This window comes from Erinaceus europaeus, chromosome 2, assembly GCF_950295315.1.
Source record: "Erinaceus europaeus chromosome 2, mEriEur2.1, whole genome shotgun sequence".
In the NCBI taxonomy this organism is placed as follows: domain Eukaryota; kingdom Metazoa; phylum Chordata; class Mammalia; order Eulipotyphla; family Erinaceidae; genus Erinaceus; species Erinaceus europaeus.
In genome coordinates, this window is record NC_080163.1 from 152,138,162 (window position 1) to 152,158,027 (window position 19,866).

The 19,866-nt window shown below is 47.0% G+C and overlaps 2 non-coding genes across 2 annotated transcripts; one reads left to right on the forward strand and one right to left on the reverse strand.

Moving 5' to 3' along the window:
• The first annotated feature begins 17,729 nt into the window (after positions 1–17,729).
• TRNAL-CAG (transfer RNA leucine (anticodon CAG)) lies at positions 17,730–17,812 on the forward strand. Its single transcript has one exon. It is a non-coding gene; the product is annotated as a tRNA-Leu (tRNA).
• Positions 17,813–18,065: 253 nt separating this feature from the next.
• TRNAL-CAG (transfer RNA leucine (anticodon CAG)) lies at positions 18,066–18,148 on the reverse strand. The gene has a single exon. It is a non-coding gene; the product is annotated as a tRNA-Leu (tRNA).
• Positions 18,149–19,866: the final 1,718 nt, after the last annotated feature.

The following is a 19,866-nucleotide window of genomic DNA, read 5'->3' on the forward strand; positions in this document are numbered from 1 at the left end:
TGTGTGTGTGTGTGTGTGTGTGTGTTGATCATACCTCTGCTCACTTCTGGTTTTGGGGGGTGTGCATGGGATTGAACCAGAACCCTGGGACCTTAGGCCTAAATCTTTTTAATAACTGCTGTGCTATCTCTCCAACACCTTTTATGCCTTTTGAAAGTCAAATTATGAGAAATCGATGCCTGTTAAAAATATATACATCTATATCATGGAAACATTTTTAAGTGTTAAGATGCAGCAGTTTGAAATTTAGAGAACTTACATAACAGTGAATTGCAGTTGTGCCTTCCTTTTAATGCACTGAGGTTCAAAGAAGTAAAAGCCTCAGCAGGCAGGAACTCTGATCAGAGCCTTCCTGATGCCAGTGGGGAGGGAAGGAGGGGGCAGGAATAAGGGTTAGAAAATCCACAGCTGGGAGCCGGGCGGTAGCGCAGTGGGCACAGGCCAGCGGAAGGATCCTGGTTCGAGACCCCGGCTCCTCACCTGCAGGGGAGTTGCTTCACAGGCGGTGAAGCAGGTCTGCAGGTGTCTATCTTTCTTTCCCCTTCTCTGTCTTCCCCTCCTCTCTCCATTTCTCTCTGTCCTATCTAACAACAACGACATCAATAACAACAATAATAACTATAACAACAATAAAAAGATAACAAGGGCAACAACACAGAAAATAAAGTAAATAAAAATTACAAAAAAAGAAAAAAGAAAAAGAAAATCGACACCAGGGGGTGGGGACAGGACAGGGCTCAGGTCCTGGAACATGACAGAGGATGACCTATTGGGAGTGGAATTGTTATGTGGGAAACTGAGAAATGTTACACATGTACAAACCATTGCATTTTACTGTCAACTGTAAACCACTGATCCCCAGTAAAGAAATTTTTTTTAAAAAGAAAAAAAGAAAAGAAAAGAAAGAAAATCCACACTTTATTGTGAAAGGCACAGAAGGAAAGTGAGGTTATCCATGAGGTAGCCCCTAATAATAACTTCTTTGTGATTTCACTAGGGGGTTGGAGGGGGACTGTAGGACAAAAAAAAATAAATTAAATGGAAGACAAAGGAAAAGAAAACAAACATTGTAGAAAGCACATTTCCTTTCCAAGTTTCCATTGCATTTAAACCTTCCAACTGGTGGGTGCTGTTCATGCAGATGAGGTTCTGTTTGGTTGGGCATTAAAGTGGGCTGCATTCCCCTTAGCCGTGAAGGCAAGCCAGGGACTTCCTGGAAGCAGCATTCCTGTTTTCTGAGTCAGGCAGGGACATGCCCAGCAGGCTCCTGGAACGGAAGAGGCCTATCCTTGTGAGGGTTTGAGCCTGGTCAGTTCAAGCCTCTGGGCCTCTCTCTGCCCTAGTAGTTATGGCCATAACCCAGCTGTGGGTACTTCATCTGCCCTCAACGACAGTCTGAGAAATGTGACCAAAGACTTACTCCAGCCTTACTCCAGCCACTTCTTCAGGAGAAAAGTAAAATAGATGCTGAGACTGGCAGGATAGCTCACCTGCATGTTGTGCCTGCTTTGCCATGCACGCTAACCAAGTTCGAACCTGGCCTCCGCCACATTGGAAGATTCCATGCTATAGTATCTCTATCCATCAAAGTATGTATGTATGTATGTATGTATGTATGTATGTATGTATGTATCTATCTATCTATCTATCTATCTACCTATCTACCTATCTATCTATCTATCTGAAAATGCCTGCCCAGAGCCGTGAATTCCCAGGGACAACAACAACAAAAAAGTAAATCGCACCAAAGTAAAAGACTCTGGGGTGGGTGGGTGGGGAGAATACAGGTCCAAGAAGGATTCAGAAGACCTAGTGGGGGTTGTATTGTTATGTGGGAAACTGGGGAATGTTATGCATGTACAAACTATTGTACTTACTGTTGAATGTAAAACATTAATATCCCAATTAAAAAAATTTAAAAAGTAATATGTAATTTGAAAAGTGATTGGTAGAGGAGATAGCGTAATGGTTATACAAACAGACTCTAGTGCTTCAGGCTCCAAGGCCTCAAGTTCAGTCCCTCACACCACCATAAGCCACAGCTGAGCAGTGCTCTGGCAAAAATAATTAATTTTGGGAAGTCGGGCTGTAGCTCAGCGGGTTAAGTGCAGGTGGCACAAAGCATAAGGACCGGCATAAGGATCCCGGTTCGAGCCCCCGGCTCCCCACCTGCAGGGTAGTCGCTTCACAGGCAGTGAAGCAGGTCTGCAGGTGTCTGTCTTTCTCTCCCCCCTCTGTCTTCCCCTCCTGTCTCCATTTCTCTCTGTCCTATCCAACAATGACGACATCAATAACTACAACAATGAAACAACAAGGGCAACAAAAGGGAATAAATAAATATAAAATAAAATAAAATAATTTTTAAAATAATAATAATAATTAATTTTAGGGGAGTAGGGTGGTAGTGCAAGGGTTAAGCACACACAGTGCGAAGCGCAAGAACTGGTGTAAGGATCCCGGTTCAAGACCCCAGCTCCCCACCTGCAGGGGAATCGCTTCACAGATGGTGAAGCATGTCTGCAGGTGTCTGTCTTTCTCTCTTCCTCTCTGTCTTCCCCTCCTCTTTCCATTTTTCATTGTCCTATCTAACAACAACGACATCAATAACAACAACAGTAATAACTATAACAATAAAAAAACAAGGGTAACAAAAAAGAAAATAAATAAATGAATATTTTTTTAAATTAATTTTAAAAAGGAAAAAGTGGGCCAGCTTGTGGGCCACTTGTTAGAGCGTACACATCACTATGTACAAAGACCCAGGTTCAGGCCCCCAGTCCCCACCTGCAGTGGGGATTCTTCCTGAATGGTGAAGCAGTGCTGTGATTGTCTTTCTTTTTATCTCCCACTCCCCTCTCATTGCTCTCTGTCTCTATTCAATAGATAAAGAAAGAAAATATTTTTTAAAAATGAGACCCAATCTAGAAAATGTCTGGAAGGGAGGAGAGAAGGAAAAAAGAAAGACAATTTGAAAAGCCTAGGCTTGTCAACAGGGAGAGACTGCTGGGGAGCACATAGCTGAAAAGTAGCAGACTGGGGATTTGAACATAGCTTTCCTCAAGTCTGCAGCTTTCTATGAGTCTACCAGGAATACAAGTTATTTCCTAAAAAGAACATCCCCAAGTGCTACTCTACCCTACCCCTTATCCCACATCACACACACAAAACACCTGCACAGGGGCCAGAGAGATAGCTCACCAGGCAGAGTACCTGCATTGCCATATACAAGGCCCAGATACAAGCCCTGGTGCCACACACAGTACGTGATAAGGCACCAGGAGAAGCTCCAGTGCTGTGGTATCTCTCCCTGTCTCTCTGAGTGAAAAAGCAGTCAGACTGTTACAACTGCACATGCGTGAGGCCTCTGCTCCACAAACACACGAAAAATAACACCTGCAAAGCACGGAGTGGCACACAACACACAAAAATGGCCCCCAACACAGTGTGCCCACTTGCAGACCCAGTGGGGTGTCCTCACCCCCTCAGTCATCCATCTATCTCTCCACCAGCACACGCTCTTGCTCTCACACACAGACTAAATCACTCTTCCGTGTGCACACGGAGTTCTCATTCCCAGGCCCCCCCCACACACACAGGCACACAGCATGTGGCCTCCCCTCCAGAGCCTCCGCCCTCAGAGGGGCCACACTTCCTGCTTGGCCTGGCTGTCACTGCAGAGAAGTGTCTTCTTCACCCAGTGGAGATCCAGCTGCCAGGCCAGCCCTTGCCACTGTTCCCAGTCCTCCCTCCGGGTCTTTCCTTCCAACTGAAGATCCAGGACAGTGCACTCTAAGACTCCTGTCCTTTCCTCCCTTTGTCTCCATGGTCCTAGAACCTTCTGAGTATTGGGAGAGGACTCCTAGCACTCCACTCCTGCCTCCTGTGGTTCCTGTGCATAGAGACCATTGTTTTTCTTTTCTTTTATTCTTTTGTTTTCTTCCCCCCCTCCCAACCCCACCCCAGTGTTGGGGCCTCATACATCTGTGGTTTTACCACTCCAGGCTACACTTTCATTCAAACAGACAAAGTGAACTCTGCAATCAAAAAAAGAAGATATTGTGTCCTTTGGGACAAAATGGATAGAACTGGAGATGATTATACTTAGAGAACTAAGTAAAGAGACGAAAAGACAACTACCCAACTACCAGATGGTTTCACTCCTATGTGGAATCTGGAGAACTGATACACATGAACTTGCAAAAAAAAACAAACAAAACCCAAAGCGCGCGTGCGCACACGCACACACACGCACACACACACACACACACACACACACACACACACACAAGCAAGCAAACTGTTTGTTAAGACTTGTGAGAACTATGCTGACTATCTTTGGGAGACGAGAGGGTGGGGACACAGAACTTTGGGGGTAAGTATGGTGTGGAACTATACACAGCAATCTTAAAATATTGTAGCCCAGTATTAATCACAAATTAAAAACAGAGAGAAAAAAAGGTAGAGTGAGAGACGCCACAGCACCAGAGCTGCCTCTAGTGCCATAGAGCATATAGAGCACATAGTGCCCAAGTGTTTCCCATGTGTCTCTGGGGCTCTAATCGGGGACATATCTTTGCAATATGTGCCCCCGCTGAGTGAGCTAGCTCTCCATCCAATGGGCATGGTTACCTTTAAGGAAAAAGCTCACTCTGGCCCCTGTGGCCTCTATCTTCCTCAGCTGCCCAGTTCCACAGAGTATTTCTTTTTTTTTTTTTTAATTTATCTATTTACTTATATATTCCCTTTTGTTGCCCTTGTTGTTTTATTGTTGTAGTTATTCTTGTTGTCATCATTGTCAGATAGGACAGAGAGAAATGGAGAGAGGAGGGGAAGACAGAGAGGGGGAGAGAAACGTAGACCTTCGACCTCCCTGCAGGTGGGGAGCTGAGGACTCAAACCGGGATCCTTGAGCCGGTCCTTGCACATCGCACCATGTATGCTTAACCTGCTGCACTACTGCCTGTGCCACCCCCCTTTTTTTATTGCCACCAGGACTACCACTGGGGCATAGTGCCTGCACAATGAATCCACTGCCCCTGGAGATATATATGTATCAGAAAGAAACTGGGAAGGAAGGGGAGATTGAAAGGGAGAGAGGGAATGAGACAAAGAGACACCTGTAGCATTGCTTCACCACTCATAAAGCTTCCCTCCTGCAGGTGGGGGCTGGGGGTTTGAGCCTGGCTCCTTGTCCATGGTAATGTGTGTGCTAACTGGGTGCACCACCACCCAGCCCCCACAATTAGGATTTCTTTCCAAAGGGCACACAAGATACTCTGAAGAAATCAGATTCAGAACCAGAGAATCTGGACTGGCTCACTGAGGGGGGAGCCTAGCCTTCTCTGACATCTCTTCCAACAAGGAAAACAGGACCAAATATAGCATCCCATAGCCAGACTGCTACCTGAGGGGCTGGGCCTAGCGGGGGTCAGGAGTCCAGGCAGGCCCTGCTCACATGGACTGGGGTGTGTTGAGGGCATGTGGGGCCTGAGGAACACACAGAGACAAACATGAACACACATGCATATGCAAACATGCATGCATACATAGGCATACATGTATGAATAAGCACACACATGGATGCAACCTCACACCAGCCTGAGCTCTCTGGTCCAAATGGGGAGTGAGGAGCTGAGTGTGGGGCTAGATCCAGGCTAGAGGTCAGCTTTTCTGGGGAGGGGGTGTCCTCTGGCCCCCAAAGGGTAGGGAAAGACTCTCGGAACTCCATCAGCAATTCTCAGTCTTTCCCAGACCTGCCTGACCTAGAAAAACATTGCATCAGACTCTGTCCCCTGCTCCTGAGAGCTTGACACACCAAAGCGCTTGTTTGGGTCACAGCAGAGACCTTTGGAGAACAAAGGAAGCATAGGTGACAGTTTTTCCTCTTTTCTGGAATCAAAGGAATGTTCTTGGTTTTCTTTTCTTCAGTATGGCAGAAGCAGGGAGGGGCAGCTGGAGTTGGAACACAGCTCTCCAGGGGTATCTCTGGCTGGGGGTCTGGGTGCCCTGGCTGGCACTGCTGTGGCCCCCTGTCTATCACTGTGCACTACCCCTGCTGAGGTCCCCAGGACCAAAGACAAAGGCTTGTCTGCCAGGGTCTGGAGCCCAGCAGCAAGATAAGCAACTGCAGGAAACAGGCCTAGTGAAAACCAGAGCACTGGGCACATAAAAGTGCAAAGGATGGGATGGTTTCCAGAGGAAATGCTGGGGTGCTGAGTGGCTCTGTGACAGTGGGGAAGGAGCAAGAGACCCCAGTATCCAAAGCCTCTTTCTCACCTCAGAAGCCTCCCTGAGGTGGTCATGTCTCCACCCCATCCCACTTTACCCCCCCATCTACACACACACACATCATCATCATCATCATCATCATCATCATCTCCAAGGCTGGGCCCCAGCATTTGGGGGCCAGACCCCACTTAGCTGCTGGAGAAGTGGCTGTACCAAGCTGGACCACAACAGACACATGGAAAATGAAATAAAATTGTCCCTTTTAGGGCCAGTGAAATAGCTCCTTGGATAGCACGCTGCTTTGCCATGTACATGACCCAGATTTGAGCCCAGACCCCATCGCACAGAGGAAGCTTCAATGCTTTGGTCTCTTTTATTTCCTCTCTCTCTCTTCTTATTTTTAAATACTCATCATATTTTTTTATTCTTTTTAATTGTCTTTATTTCTTGGATAGAGACAGAAATTGAGAGGGAAAGAGGTGATAGAGAGGAAGAGAGACAGAGAGACACTGCAGCACTGATTTACCACTCACAAAGCTTTCCCCCTTCAGGTGGGACCAGGGACTCAACCTGAATCCTTGCGCACTGTAACATGTAAGCTCAACCAGATGTGTCACACCTGGCCCCTCTTTTATTATCTCTCCCTGTTTGAGGGATGGGGGAGAAAAAGAGAGAAAGAGAGCCTGAGCAGAGAGACAACATAATGGTTATGCAGAAGATTTTCATGCCTGAGGATCTGAGGTCCCAGGTTTAATCACCTGCATACCATAAGCCAGAGCTGAGCAGTGCTCTGGTCTCTCTCTCTCTGTGTATGTATTTTTGTATCTCTCATTAAAATAAATACATGAAGTGAAAATAGAAGGAAGGAAGGAAGGAAGGAAGGAAGGAAGGAAGGAAGGAAGGAAAGTGAGTTGGTTGGGCCCTTTCTTTGTATTATTAACTCTTGAACATCCTCAGTTCCCCTGGAGAAGTTCATGGATGATGGTGATGGTGACCATGATGATTTGGTGGCATAGACCCTCACACATGCATGATCTCATCACTGGAGGCCAATTTTTCAGCCAGACAGAGACACACAGAGAGAAGGGAGAAACGCCACTACACAAAAGCTTCCCCAGTGACATACACTGTGTATGCTGGGGTACATACAACACCAACTGCAGAGCCCAAGAAGTAACTCACATTCTTTCATCCATTCATTGCCTTTCCATGTGACCAACCACTCACACACCCTGCTTGTGGTGTTTGTTTGTTTGTTTTAAAGAAGTTATTTATTTATTCATGAGAAAGAAAGGAGAGAAAGAACCAGACATCACTCTGGTACATGTGCTGCTGGAGATTGAACTCAGGACCTCATGGTTGAGAATCCAATGCTTTATCCACTGCACCACCTCCCAGACCACTGTTGGTTTGGTTTTTTTATATAAGCCTTGGCTGTTTGACAGGCACTGTGCTACCTCCTGGGAAGACCTGGCAACAAAAGAACCTCTGCTCCCGCCTTCCCAGAGCACAGAGCCCTGCAGGAGAGAAACAAATCAGCCATTAGCAGGCAGGTGAGCACAGCACAGTGGCTTCACATCTGGAAGAGGCAGGCCAAGCAGGGAGTGAATGGGAGATGGGCAGGTCACAAGAGAGGAATGAGGGGCTGGGTTGAGCGCACATGGTACAGTGTGCAAGGACCTGAGTTCAAGCCCTGAGTCCCCACCTATAAGAGGGAAACTTCACAAGTGGTGAAGTATCTCTCTGTCTCCGTCTCTATCACCCCTTCCCTCTTGATTTCTGCCTGTCTGTCTCTATCCTATAAATAAATAAATAAATAAGATAATTTAAAACAATTCTTTATTTTTTATTTTAATTTTTTTATTATATTTATTTTCCCTTTTGTTGCCCTTGTTGTTTTCTTTTTATTCTTGTTGCTGATGTCGTTGTTGGATAGGACAGAGAGAAATGGAGAGAGGAGGGGAAGACAGAGAGGGGGAGAGAAAGACAGATACCTGTAAACCTGCTTCACTGCCTGTGAAGCGACTCCCCTGCAGGTGGGGAGCCGGGGTCTTGAACCGGGAGCCGGGGTCGCGAGCCGGGATCCTTACTCCGGTCCTTGCGCTTTGCACCACGTGCACTTAACCACTGCGTTACTGCCTAAAAGACTCCCTAAAAGAATTCTTTAAAGTTGAGAGAGAGAGAGAAATGATTCCTGCAGGAGTCTGGACTGCTGCTCCACCACACAGGGGGACCAAAGGCTCAGGCTCCAGGAAGCTGCTCTGTGCATTAAAGGAGGAGAAAGGTGGAGGCAAGGCCGGTGGTGGATAGGAGGCTACAGAGAGAAGTGAGTGGCTCCCAGGGTCCAGGCCCCACCTACTGTGCTGAGAAGAATGGGGCTCAAACACCCTCTCCACAGTCACCTGCCAGGTGAGCATGCGCCCCACCCTACCTACGGGGTGCAGGATTCTTTAGAAAAAAAATACTTCCTGTAAAAAAGTAAAAATGCTTCCTTAGGGCTGTAGAACCACAAGTGCAGGGAGCTGGGTGCAAACTCCCCATCTGAACCTGCAAGTGAAATAGTGCTGCAAGTGTTTCTCTTTCTCTCTCCCTCTCTCTCCCCACTCCCTGTTTCTCTCTGTCTACATCAGAATTCTGATAAATCATATTTTAAAAGATGTGCTTTCTCTGGGCTGACACAGGAACATTTATTCCATTCCAGGCTATCTCAATACCAAGCATGTGCTCACTTAGTGAATCTCCATGGTCACTCTTGTTCTTAAATTCATTTTACATGGGCAGGGGTAGACAGCATAATGGTTATGCAAAGAGACTTTCCTGCCTGAGGCTCCAATGTCTCAGGTTCTACCCCCCTCATCCCCTCCAAACCACCATAAGCCAGAGCTGAGCAGTAATCTAGTAAATATATATATATACATGTACATCATATACATAGACATATATATATGGGGCTGGGTTCACCTGGTTGAGTGCACATGTTACAATGCCTAAGGACTTGAGTTCAAGCCCCCAGCCTCCACCTGCATGGGGAAAGCTTCACAAGTGGTGAAGCAGATCTGCCGGTGTCTCTCTGTCTCTCTTCTTCTCTGTCTCCCCCTTCCCTCTTGATATCTGGCTGTTTCTATCAAATAAAAAAAAATTTAAAGATTTTTTAAATTAACTTAAATAGAGACAAATTATTGTACACTGGGGGTGGGGAGCTGACGATTAAAAAGGCTGGGTGACTCTCCTGAAGCCACAGAGATAGCACAGGGCAGAGGCAGGATTTGAACTCAGATGGGTACAGAGGCCACCTGTTTACACATTCAGCTGCCTCAAATGAAAACCAACCCCACATCCTACCTTATCAGGGTGGAGACCAAAGACTCAAGGGCGCAGAAGGTAGCTCAGAGCAGTCGGAAGTGAGTTCCTGACCCACAGTCTGCTTTGGTCTCCACAGTTTAAGTGATTCATTCAAAATCAAGAAATTGAATCACAGGGTTCTTTCTCATGTCAGGGGATCCTGGGCTCTAACTCCAGGGGGAACTGAGAGGTCCCCATTCCACTAGAGACCCACATCTGCTTCATGCATGCCTCCTTCAGAGTCCCCCTTAGGGGCTGAGATGCCCCACACCAGGGCTCAGGAAAGGGGTTCATTGCTGGTGTCTGCTGGCTCCTGTATTAGTGGTGACCCCTTCAAAATATTACTGTGGGGGAAATGATAAGATTGTGAACGTCAAATACAAAAGCCAGATTATCTGACTCTGTGAGTACCAGTGGCCCAGGGTGATTAAATCCACTGTGACAACAACAACAACAACAACAACAACAAAAGCCTAAAGTGGTGAACCTAGTAAAGAGCACATATTAATAATGTTTAAGGACCCAGGTTCAAACGTTGGCCCCAACTTGCAGGTCCCAACTTTCTTTTTTTTTTTTATATTTATTTTATTTATTCCCTTTTGTTGTCCTTGTTTTATTGTTGTAGTTATTATTGTTGTTGTCATCGTTGTTGGATAGGACAGAGAGAAATGGAGAGAGGAGGGGAAGACAGAGTGGAGGAGAGAAAGATAGACACCTGCAGACCTGCTTCACCATTTGTGAAGCAACTCCCCTGCAGCTGGGGAGCAGGGGGCTCAAACCAGGGTCCTTATGCTGGTCCTTGCGCTTTGCGCCATGTGCGCTTAACCTGCAGCGCTACCGCCCGGCTCCTCCCTTGTACCATTATAAGCCAGAGCTGAGCAGTGCTCTGGTACCTCTCTCTCTCTCTCTCTCTGTAACTCTAAAACAAATAAAATAAATAAAATATTTTTTTAAAATAGACCCTGTTTATAGCTGTGCAACTCTAGGTAAGTTACTTGGTCTCTTAAGTTTCACTTCCCTCACCTATAAAGTGGGAGAATGCTGTTGAGTTGTACCATTAGGGATATTGAGCAGAAAAGTGAATCTAAAGGAAACATCTACTGAAACTCAACTTCCTGTCACCTTTACCCCAGGCAGCGGTGGAAAAGGGGAGCGATGCCAGCCAGGGTGTGGTGGTACCAAGGGAGCCAGAATTCCCCCTCGGATTCCTTGCTAGGTTAACATCAGGTTCCCAGCCAGCCATCTGGCTCCTTCTGGACTTTTAGGACTGAACTCAAAAAAGAGTCATGTGGGACTTCCCCAGCAGCCCCAAGACTTTCCATGCTGAGCTCAGGGGACTTTCCCAAGCTGGACAGCATCCCAGAGCAGGATATGGGCAAGGCCCATCTCTTGGGACCTATTGTTGGTTCCTGGGCGGATGATTAGGAGAAAGTAGATAGACAGAAGTGGTGGCCATGTCCCTTCCCATTTTTGTTCTTGAAGACCTGGGGCTGGAATGGAATTCTATGGCATTATACACAGGCAGGTGTGCACACTCGACTGGGTGAGTTTCCCATAGGCGCGCCCCCATCACTGCTAAAGAACTTTTTTATATATATTAGTGTTTACAAAATTACAAAATAACGGGGGTACAATTGCACAACATTCCCACCACGAGAGGTCTGTGTGTCCATTCCTTCCACTGGAAACTGCAGTGGTTCTCCCAAGGTCATAGATATGGGTTGGCTATTATTTCTACAACTGTCTCTCTGCCTATCTATATGTATTTTTGCCCATTTTTCTTTTTAAAGATTTTATTTATTTATTGGAAAGATAGGAGGGGAGAAAGAACCAGATACACTCTGGTCCATGTGCTGACGGGGATTTCTCCACTGCGCCACCTCCTGGACCATACCTTTAGTCTACTTTTTTTTTTTTTTTAATTTATTTCTTGGGGGATTAGTGTTTTACATTCAACAGTAAATACAATAATTTGTACATGCATAACATTTCTCAGTTTTCCACATAACAATACAACCCCTAACAAGTCCTCTGTCATCCTTTTTTGGCCCACTTTTTTAAAAGAAGATTTTATTTATTTACACAGAGAGAATGAGAAAACAAAATGAATCCGAATATTTATCCGACACTGATGCCAAAGACTGAATTCTGGACCTTGTGACTTTGTCCTTCCCACTGTGACATGACTGGGCTACAAAATTAAGTTCTAGCTATTTTTAATTTTTTTTCTTTCTCTTTTTTTTTTTTTTTTTTTGCCTTCAGGGTTATTGCTAGGGCTCAGTGCCAGCACCATGAATCCACTATTCCTGGAGGCCTTTATTCCCCTTTTGTTACCCTTGTTGTTGTAGCCTTGTTGTGGTTATTGTTGTTGATGATGATGTCGTTTGTTGTTGGATAGGACAGAGAGAAATCGAGAGAGGAGGGGAAGACAGAGAAGGGGGAAGTTAGACACCTGCAGACCCGCTTCACCGCTTGTGAATCAACGTCCCTGCAGGTGGGGAACCCGGGGCTTGAACCAGGATCCTTAAGTCGGTCCTTGCGCTTTATACCATGTGCACTTAAACCCACTGTGCTACCGCCCAACCCCCTATATTTTAATTTTAACCAGAGTGCCACTCAACTCTGACTTAGGACAGTGCTGGGGATTGAACTTAACAACCTCAGAATCTCAAACATGAAAATATTTTGCAGAACCATTCAGGTAACTTTCTGACTTCCCCTTCAACCTATTTCAAAGTCCCTTAGAATTTTCCTGCCACCACCTGTTTCTAGCAATTGGCCACACCTGAACTTATTTAGTAACTGACTTCTTTTCTCTCTTCCCCTCATACCTGCATGCACCCTGAGGGCAGAAATTCCGCTGTGTACACAAAACCAACTAAAGCCTCTGGCACACAGCAAGTGCTGATAACTGTCGGTGCCCTTCCCAGAATCCAGCAATTCTGTTACAGGAGAGACACCAAAGAGACTGTTGCTGAACTCAAAGAAAAACTCCTGACAGCCAGTAAGGAAAGGGCCCTGGGAAAGGACCAGGTGAGGAGAGTGTCCATCACCTCTCAAATACTGAGGACCTCTGCCCACCCCTGGGGCTGTAGTACCCCAAGTCCTGAGGGGCCTCAGGGGTCCTGGACCCAGTGGTGGTGGGATGACATCAACTCAGATAAGTCATGCTGCGAGGAGATGTGACTGACTCCACCGCTCACACCAGCACTGGGGCCAAGGCTAAACCTCAGGGTCTGACCATAGCAGCATCCTCAGCCCCTCTTTCAGAGATGAAAAATGCCTGAGCAAGAACACAGCAAGTCAGGGAGCCAATCCAGCCAGAGTCTCTCTCCCAGTGGGGAAGCCTCATAGTATGGGGTCTAGGCGGAGGGGCTCCCTTGTGCCTGCCAGAGGGGCTGCAGAGAACATGGCACTGAGATGTAATGGGTCAGTGACTGGGGACTGGGCTTAACTGGCAGAGCACAGAGGCTCCTGGGTCAATCCGAAAACCTGTTGGAGAGCAAAACTCTATCTCCCTCTATCTCATATGAAATAAACACATCTTTAAAAAAGAGAAAGGGGGTAGATAGCATAATGGTTATACAAAGAGAATCATGCCTGAGGCTCCATAGTCCCAGGTTCAGTCCTTCTTCTTCTAGCGTTTACCCTTCTTCCGTAGCCAGTCAACAGCGTCAGGTTGAGCCTGATGTAAAGTTTCGAGACCTCCTTTGAATCTGGAGAGGTGGCAGTCTTTGACTATGTGGGTCATAGTCTGTCTGGAGCCACAGGGGCAGTTCGGGTCGTCTCTGGCTCCCCAGCGATGGAACATAGCAGTGCACCGGCCATGGCCTGTTCGATAGCGATTGAGGAGGGCCCAATCATAACGTGCTAGGTCAAAGCCGGGTTGACGCTTGCAGGGGTCTGTGATGAGGTGTTTGTTCTTGACCTCAGCTGACTGCCAACTCTGTTTCCAAGAGTCTGGAACAGAGAAGTTCAGTGTAGGCGTAGGGGACCAGATTGGGTGACGAGACGTCAAGCATTGGACAGGGTGGGCGAAGATATCCGCGTATATTGGCAGGTCCGGTTGAGCGTAGATGTGGGAAATGAACTTAGATGATGCCGCATCCCAACGAATATCTGGCGGGGCGATATTCGCTAAGATGTTGCTAAGAACTGGCAGCCATGGAACCGGGGTGGAACGGATGGTTCCAGAAATTATCCTCATGGAGGAATATAATTTGGAATCGACCAAGTGGACATGGGGGCTACGGAACCATACCAGGGCACAGTATTCTGCAGTGGAATAGCATAATGCCAGAGATGATGATCGTAGTGTGGAAGTGCTCGCGCCCCATGAGGAGCTGGCCAGTCTTGCAATGATGTTATTCCTCGCGCCCACCTTTGCTGCAGTTTTTATGAGATGTTCGTGAAATGACAGAGTGCGATCGAGAGTATCGCCAAGATAGACTGGCTGGGCTTCATGCCGGATTCTCGTATCGGCAAGCTGCACATTAAGCTCACGCGAGGCCGAGGCATGGTGTAGATGGAAAACAGATGATACCATTTTTGCAGTGCTAGGGGTTAGTCGCCATTTTTTACAGTAATCAGATATCGGAGACATGTCTTTCGTGAGTGTTTCCTCGAGGATGTCGAACTTGGATGCCTGAGTAGCACAGCAGATGTCATCGGCGTAGATGAACTTCCTTGAAGAAGTTTCTGGGAGGTCATTGATGTAAATATTAAATAGCGTAGGAGCCAGAACAGAGCCCTGGGGGAGGCCACTTGAGACAAGTCTCCATCTGCTAGACTTGTCACCCAGATACACCCAGAATCTTCTGTTTTGGAGAAGAAACGATATAGTGTTGGCCACCCATGGAGGCAGGCATCTTGAGATCTTGACTAGGAAGGAGACCATGGTGCCAGACCGTGTCATAGGCTGCTATGAGATCAACAAAGACAGCACCCGTCTTTAAGTTCTTCTGGAATCCATTTTCAATGTAAGTTGAGAGGGCCAGGGCTTGTTCGCAGGTAGATCTTCCTGGGCGGAAACCAGCTTGGGCGGGTGATAGGAATTTCTCTGTAAGAGGAGAAATACATGACAGAAGCAGCCTCTCAAGGAGTTTGTAACACACGGAGAGGAGAGAAATTGGTCTATAGCTGGCGGCCTGTGTTGGGTCTTTCTTTGGTTTCAAAACTGCTTTATCTTCGCACAACGCCAAATTTTGGGCATAGATTCAGATTCCAAGATGTGGGACAGGAATGAAGTGAGCCACTTCTTTGCCGTGGGGCCCAGGTTAAGAATGAGTTCTGGGGTGATGTTATCATATCCAGCAGCTGTTCCCGGTTTAACCCTCTTCAAAGCGTCTTCCAGTTCAGACAGTGTAAAGGGAGAGAGTTTTGGAGATGGACAAGATAAACGGAAGTGGGATGACCACTCATGGGAAATTTCTCTTTTCCAGACTGGGTCGATCTTAGCACGTCCAACTTGAGTTAGGTGACTGGCCACTGAGTTTGGAGATACGGGAGGATGGGAGACGGGAGGGGGTTGGCTACCGGCACCCAGACTATGAAGAAGCTTCCAGGCCTTCCTACTTGAGTGGGTGAAGTTCAGACTTTCCGTGAGTTGTTGCCAGCGGGCTTGGCGTGCTGCATCCAGGGAGGCAATGAGATGGTCAGCCACATCTGGGTCGCCCGACTCATCATACTGCTTTAGTAGTTGCTCGCATTCAGCATCAAGACAAGGCATATAGTTAGCACGTCTCCCACGAGGAATGGCTTGGGAAGCTGCTTTGAAGATGGCTTGGCGGCAGCGCCTGTAGGAATCTTCAGAGGGGATAGAGTTAATTGGAATTGCAGGAATAGATTTGTTGGTAAGATCACTGAACAGACGCCAGTTTGCTTTCCAAAAGTTCCATCTTAGTTTCTCCGAGCACAGAATCAGTGGGAGCTGGAGACCAATGTGGATGACAGCTGGGCGGTGATGACTGTGCGGGAAGATCTTGAGAACGTGTCTCGTAGAGGGAAAGGCTTGGCCGTTGACTGTGCTAATCCAGCACAGGTCGGGTGACGAGTCTTTATTCCATCTAGCACTGTGAAAAGAGCCTGGCTTTTTGGGATCGTGTAATAGGGAGAGGTCATTCGCTGAAGCCCAGTTGGCTAAGATAGAGCCATCAGCACGAGTGGAGGAATATCCCCAGTCTTGGTGATGACCATTAAAGTCTCCAACGTAAATGGCTGGGTGATTCAGGCTAGGCAGGACCTCATTATCCCATGAGGCACTGGGAGGCTTATATACGTTGACGAGCTGAATAGTTCCAATAGTAATGGAGTCGTAGAAGGTCTAAGAGGCCGTATGGTCCTTCACACCACCATAAACCAGCACTGAACCTTGCTGATTAAATTTTTAAAAAAGGGAGGGGGAGTAGGATGAGGGGGCTGGGCAGATAGCATAATGGTTATGCAAAAGAGTTTCATGTCTGAGGCTCCAAAGTCCCTGGCTTAATCCCCCAGCACCACTAAAAGCCAGAGCTGGGCATTGCTCTGGTAATAAGTAAATAAATAAACAAATAAACAAACAGGGGGCTGGGTGGTGACATACCAGGTTGAGCACACATGTTACAATTTGGAAGGACCCAGATTCAAGAACCTGGTCCCCACCTGCAGTGGTGAAGCAGGGCTGCAGGTGTCTCTCTGTTTCTCTCCCTATCACCCCCTCCCTCTTGATTTCTGGCGGTCTCTATCCAATAAATAAAGATAATTTTAAACGTTTTTTTAAAAAGAAAATCAATAGAATGGGAGCTGGGCAGTGGCGCACTGGGTTAAGCGCACATAGTACTAAGCCCAAAGACCCGCGCAAGGATCCCCGTTCAAACCCTCCCCCTCCCCCGCTCCCCACCTGCAGGGGGGGGTCGCTTCACAAGCGGTGAAGCAGGTCTGCAAGTGTCTCTCTTGTCTCTTTCCCTATCTTCCCCTCTCCTCTCAATTTCTCAGTCCTATCTAAAAATAAGGGGGGGGGGGAGTGACCACAAGAGCAGTGGATTCGTGGTGCAGACACCAACCCCCCCCAGGCGATAACCCTGGAGGCAAAAAATAATAAATAAAAATGTGAGAGGGGGAGGATTTAGCGGCTGTGGTGACACTATGGACAGTGTATTGGTTTTTCAAGCACGACGTCGAGTTCAACCATAGCATCTTATGTGCCAGAGTAGTGCTGTTTCTTTCTCTCTCTCTCTCTCTCTCTCTCTCTCTCTCTCTCTCTCTCCTCTGCCTCTCTTTGTTATTACTAAATACTAAAATGAATCAGAGAAAAAGAAAGAGAGAGATTTAACGGTTCAGGGACAGTGGGTGTCTGAGTAGGTAGAAGGCTTAGGGGGAGAGGGGGCGCAAGGGAAGTGAAGAAGGTTGGTGGGGGCGGCTCCCTGGAGCACCCCAGGAGAGATGAGTCACCGGATGACAGAATAATGGCGCGGGGGAGGGTAGCGAAGGAAGTGCGCCTCTATGGGCATTCCCTGAGCGCCTACTGTGTGCCAAGCACGGCCTGGGCACCAGAAGCGCGACTAAGTATGACAGCATGGATCTAGCTGTGCAGCTGCAGGACTCGGTCTAGCCGAGAAGCTGAACAAATAAATGAGTACTTTCTCCTCCTGACACATGTCACCTCTTCCAGGAAGCCAGTCCTTATGATGATCCTTACCCTTGCCTAGGGGGGTTTGGCTTCTTCCACGTTCCCACAAGCACCTGGGAGGACAGCCAAGCAACGGAAGGCTGCAGACTCGACGAGAACGCGGTGCGCGTCCTGAGACCTCGCCTTACTCAGGCTTCTCCGGGTCTGGACTCCGGCAAACGGAGACCCGCAAGCCATGCAGGTGTGCGGGCTTGCCTGTGGCGTGCCGGAAACGCACGAGGGGGTGTATGTAGGATGCGTGCAGCCCTGCAAGAGCCAAAGTCTGAGGCACGGATGCGTGCATAGTCAAAGAAACAGACTCAGATTGCACAGCGCCCTGGGCGCGCCCTCTGCTGGCGAAGGCGCGCCCTGCACTGTCCAGCCCCGCCCCTCTCAGGCCGTCCCTTCCCTCCCGGTGGCTCTGCCAGTAGCGCCTCCCCGTGCCTGCAGCTCGCTGCGCGTGCGCACACTCCCGTGTCTCCGAAGGGGTTTGCGCGAGCAGAGAACCCGAGCAGTCAGGATGGCCGAGCGGTCTAAGGCGCTGCGTTCAGGTCGCAGTCTCCCCTGGAGGCGTGGGTTCGAATCCCACTTCTGACAAAGCTTATCTATTTTGCTTTTCCCCATAAACAAGTGAGAGTCGATTTCCTTTGACCTGACGATTTCACATATTCTGAAATATCTCTAAACAAGCGGTTTTTGTTTTTTCTTTCTAACCAGCTATTTTCTTCTGAACAGATATTTGCTTGATTTTGAACGGTAACAGGAACCCGCTGTGTAACTGCACACATATAAAGAGACACGTTCTTTATATAAAGATTGCAGGGAAAGGAAAAAGAAAAACATAAGAATCTGTCAGAAGTGGGATTCGAACCCACGCCTCCAGGGGAGACTGCGACCTGAACGCAGCGCCTTAGACCGCTCGGCCATCCTGACTTCCTGAAGGCAGTCCTTTCTGGGCTCTATGTAGATCTTGAGCTCTGTGCTCAGCCAATCAGTTGTGGGATTTTGGTCAGTTCTTATAAACACCATTCGTTTCGTCGAGACCTCATTATACTTGTTCAGGTTTCTAGATTCTTGTTAGTTTGTTTTTGCTACCTATATGTTTTAAATGGAAACTGTATCCTGAAAACAAAAAGGAATAACTGTTTCTTTATCACCAACAGAAAATAACCATAAAAAAAGAAAGTAACTATAAAAAATAGTGAAAATGAAACTATGTTACTAAATTCTAGCCACTTAGCAAAGACTAGAGCCTTGTGTGTGTGTGTGTGTGTGTGTGTGTGTGTGTGTGTGTGTGTGTGTGTGTTTATATAAATATATACGTATGGTGGAGTATAGATATCATAATGGTTATGCAAGGAGATTCTCATGCCTGAGGCTCTAAAATCCCCTGTATCACCATAAACCAGGACTGAACAGTGTTCTGGTTAAAATAAATTAATTAATAAATAAATAAATACGTGTGTGTATTTATAAAAATATATAGTGATTTTTGAAATTCTTAGTGATTAGCAAACCTTAGTAGTCCAGGAGGTGGCGCAGTGGATAAAGCATTGGACTCTCAAGCATGAGGTCCTGAGTTCAATCCCTGGCAGCACATGTACAAGAGTGATGTCTGGTTCTTTCTCTCTTCTTATGTTTCTCATAAATTAATAAATAAATCTTTTAAAAATATATTAGTGATTAAAATTTATTAGTAACTTTAAATATATTTATTTATTTATGAAAGAGAGATCCCAAGAAGATACAGAGAGAGAAAGAGTGCTGCTAGACTCTGACTTTCGGTGGTGCTGGGGGTTGAATCTAGGGCTTCAGACCCTCAGGCATGAAAGTCTTTTGCAAAACTATTATATTACAGATATCTCCCTGGGCCCTTGACATTAGTTTAACCACTACTACTATCTCTGGAAAGGGTTTAAAACTACTGTTGAGTGGCATGGGATAAGGCAGAGAATTCTGCTTAGAAAGAGGAAAATGTTTGTGAGGACTTTGTCATTCTCTCCTCAGGACAGCAAATGGTGGGTTCACCCCGCACCCCCATAAATCACCATACCTATCACCAATGTTCTTTGCCCCCCCCACCCCTCCTTGTCCATTTCATAACCCAGGATAATTTCTCCACCTCAAAATCCTTAACCCTACACTACCTACATGTGTTTACCATGTAAAGTGACAAACTAACAGGTCTTAGGAATTGGAGAGTGGTTTTTTTATTCTTTTTTTTTTTTTTGGTTAGGGGAGCTTAGGAGGGAGAAGCAGATGAAGAGGAGAGACACCACAGTGCTTTCAGGGTAATTCCTTCAGTGCCATCCTAAGTCTTTAGTGTGACAACCTATGTATGTTTCGGAGGAGGAAGGAGCCCTTAAATTTGTATATAGAAACACACAGGTTTAATGCCCTGGGTTTATGCCCCTGGTCTGCACATGTAGGGGGAAACTTGTATAGTGGTGAAGCAACACTGCCAATGTCTCTCCTTCTCTATTGTCCCCTCCCTTCCCAATGTCTCTCTGTTGAAAATAAATGACTTAAAAGAATTTCTGGGGCCAGGCAGTGGCACACCTGGTTAAGTGCACACACTACAGTGCGCAAAGACCCAGGTTCAAGCCCCTGGTCCCCACCTGCAGGGGGAAAGCTTCACGAGTGGTGAAGCA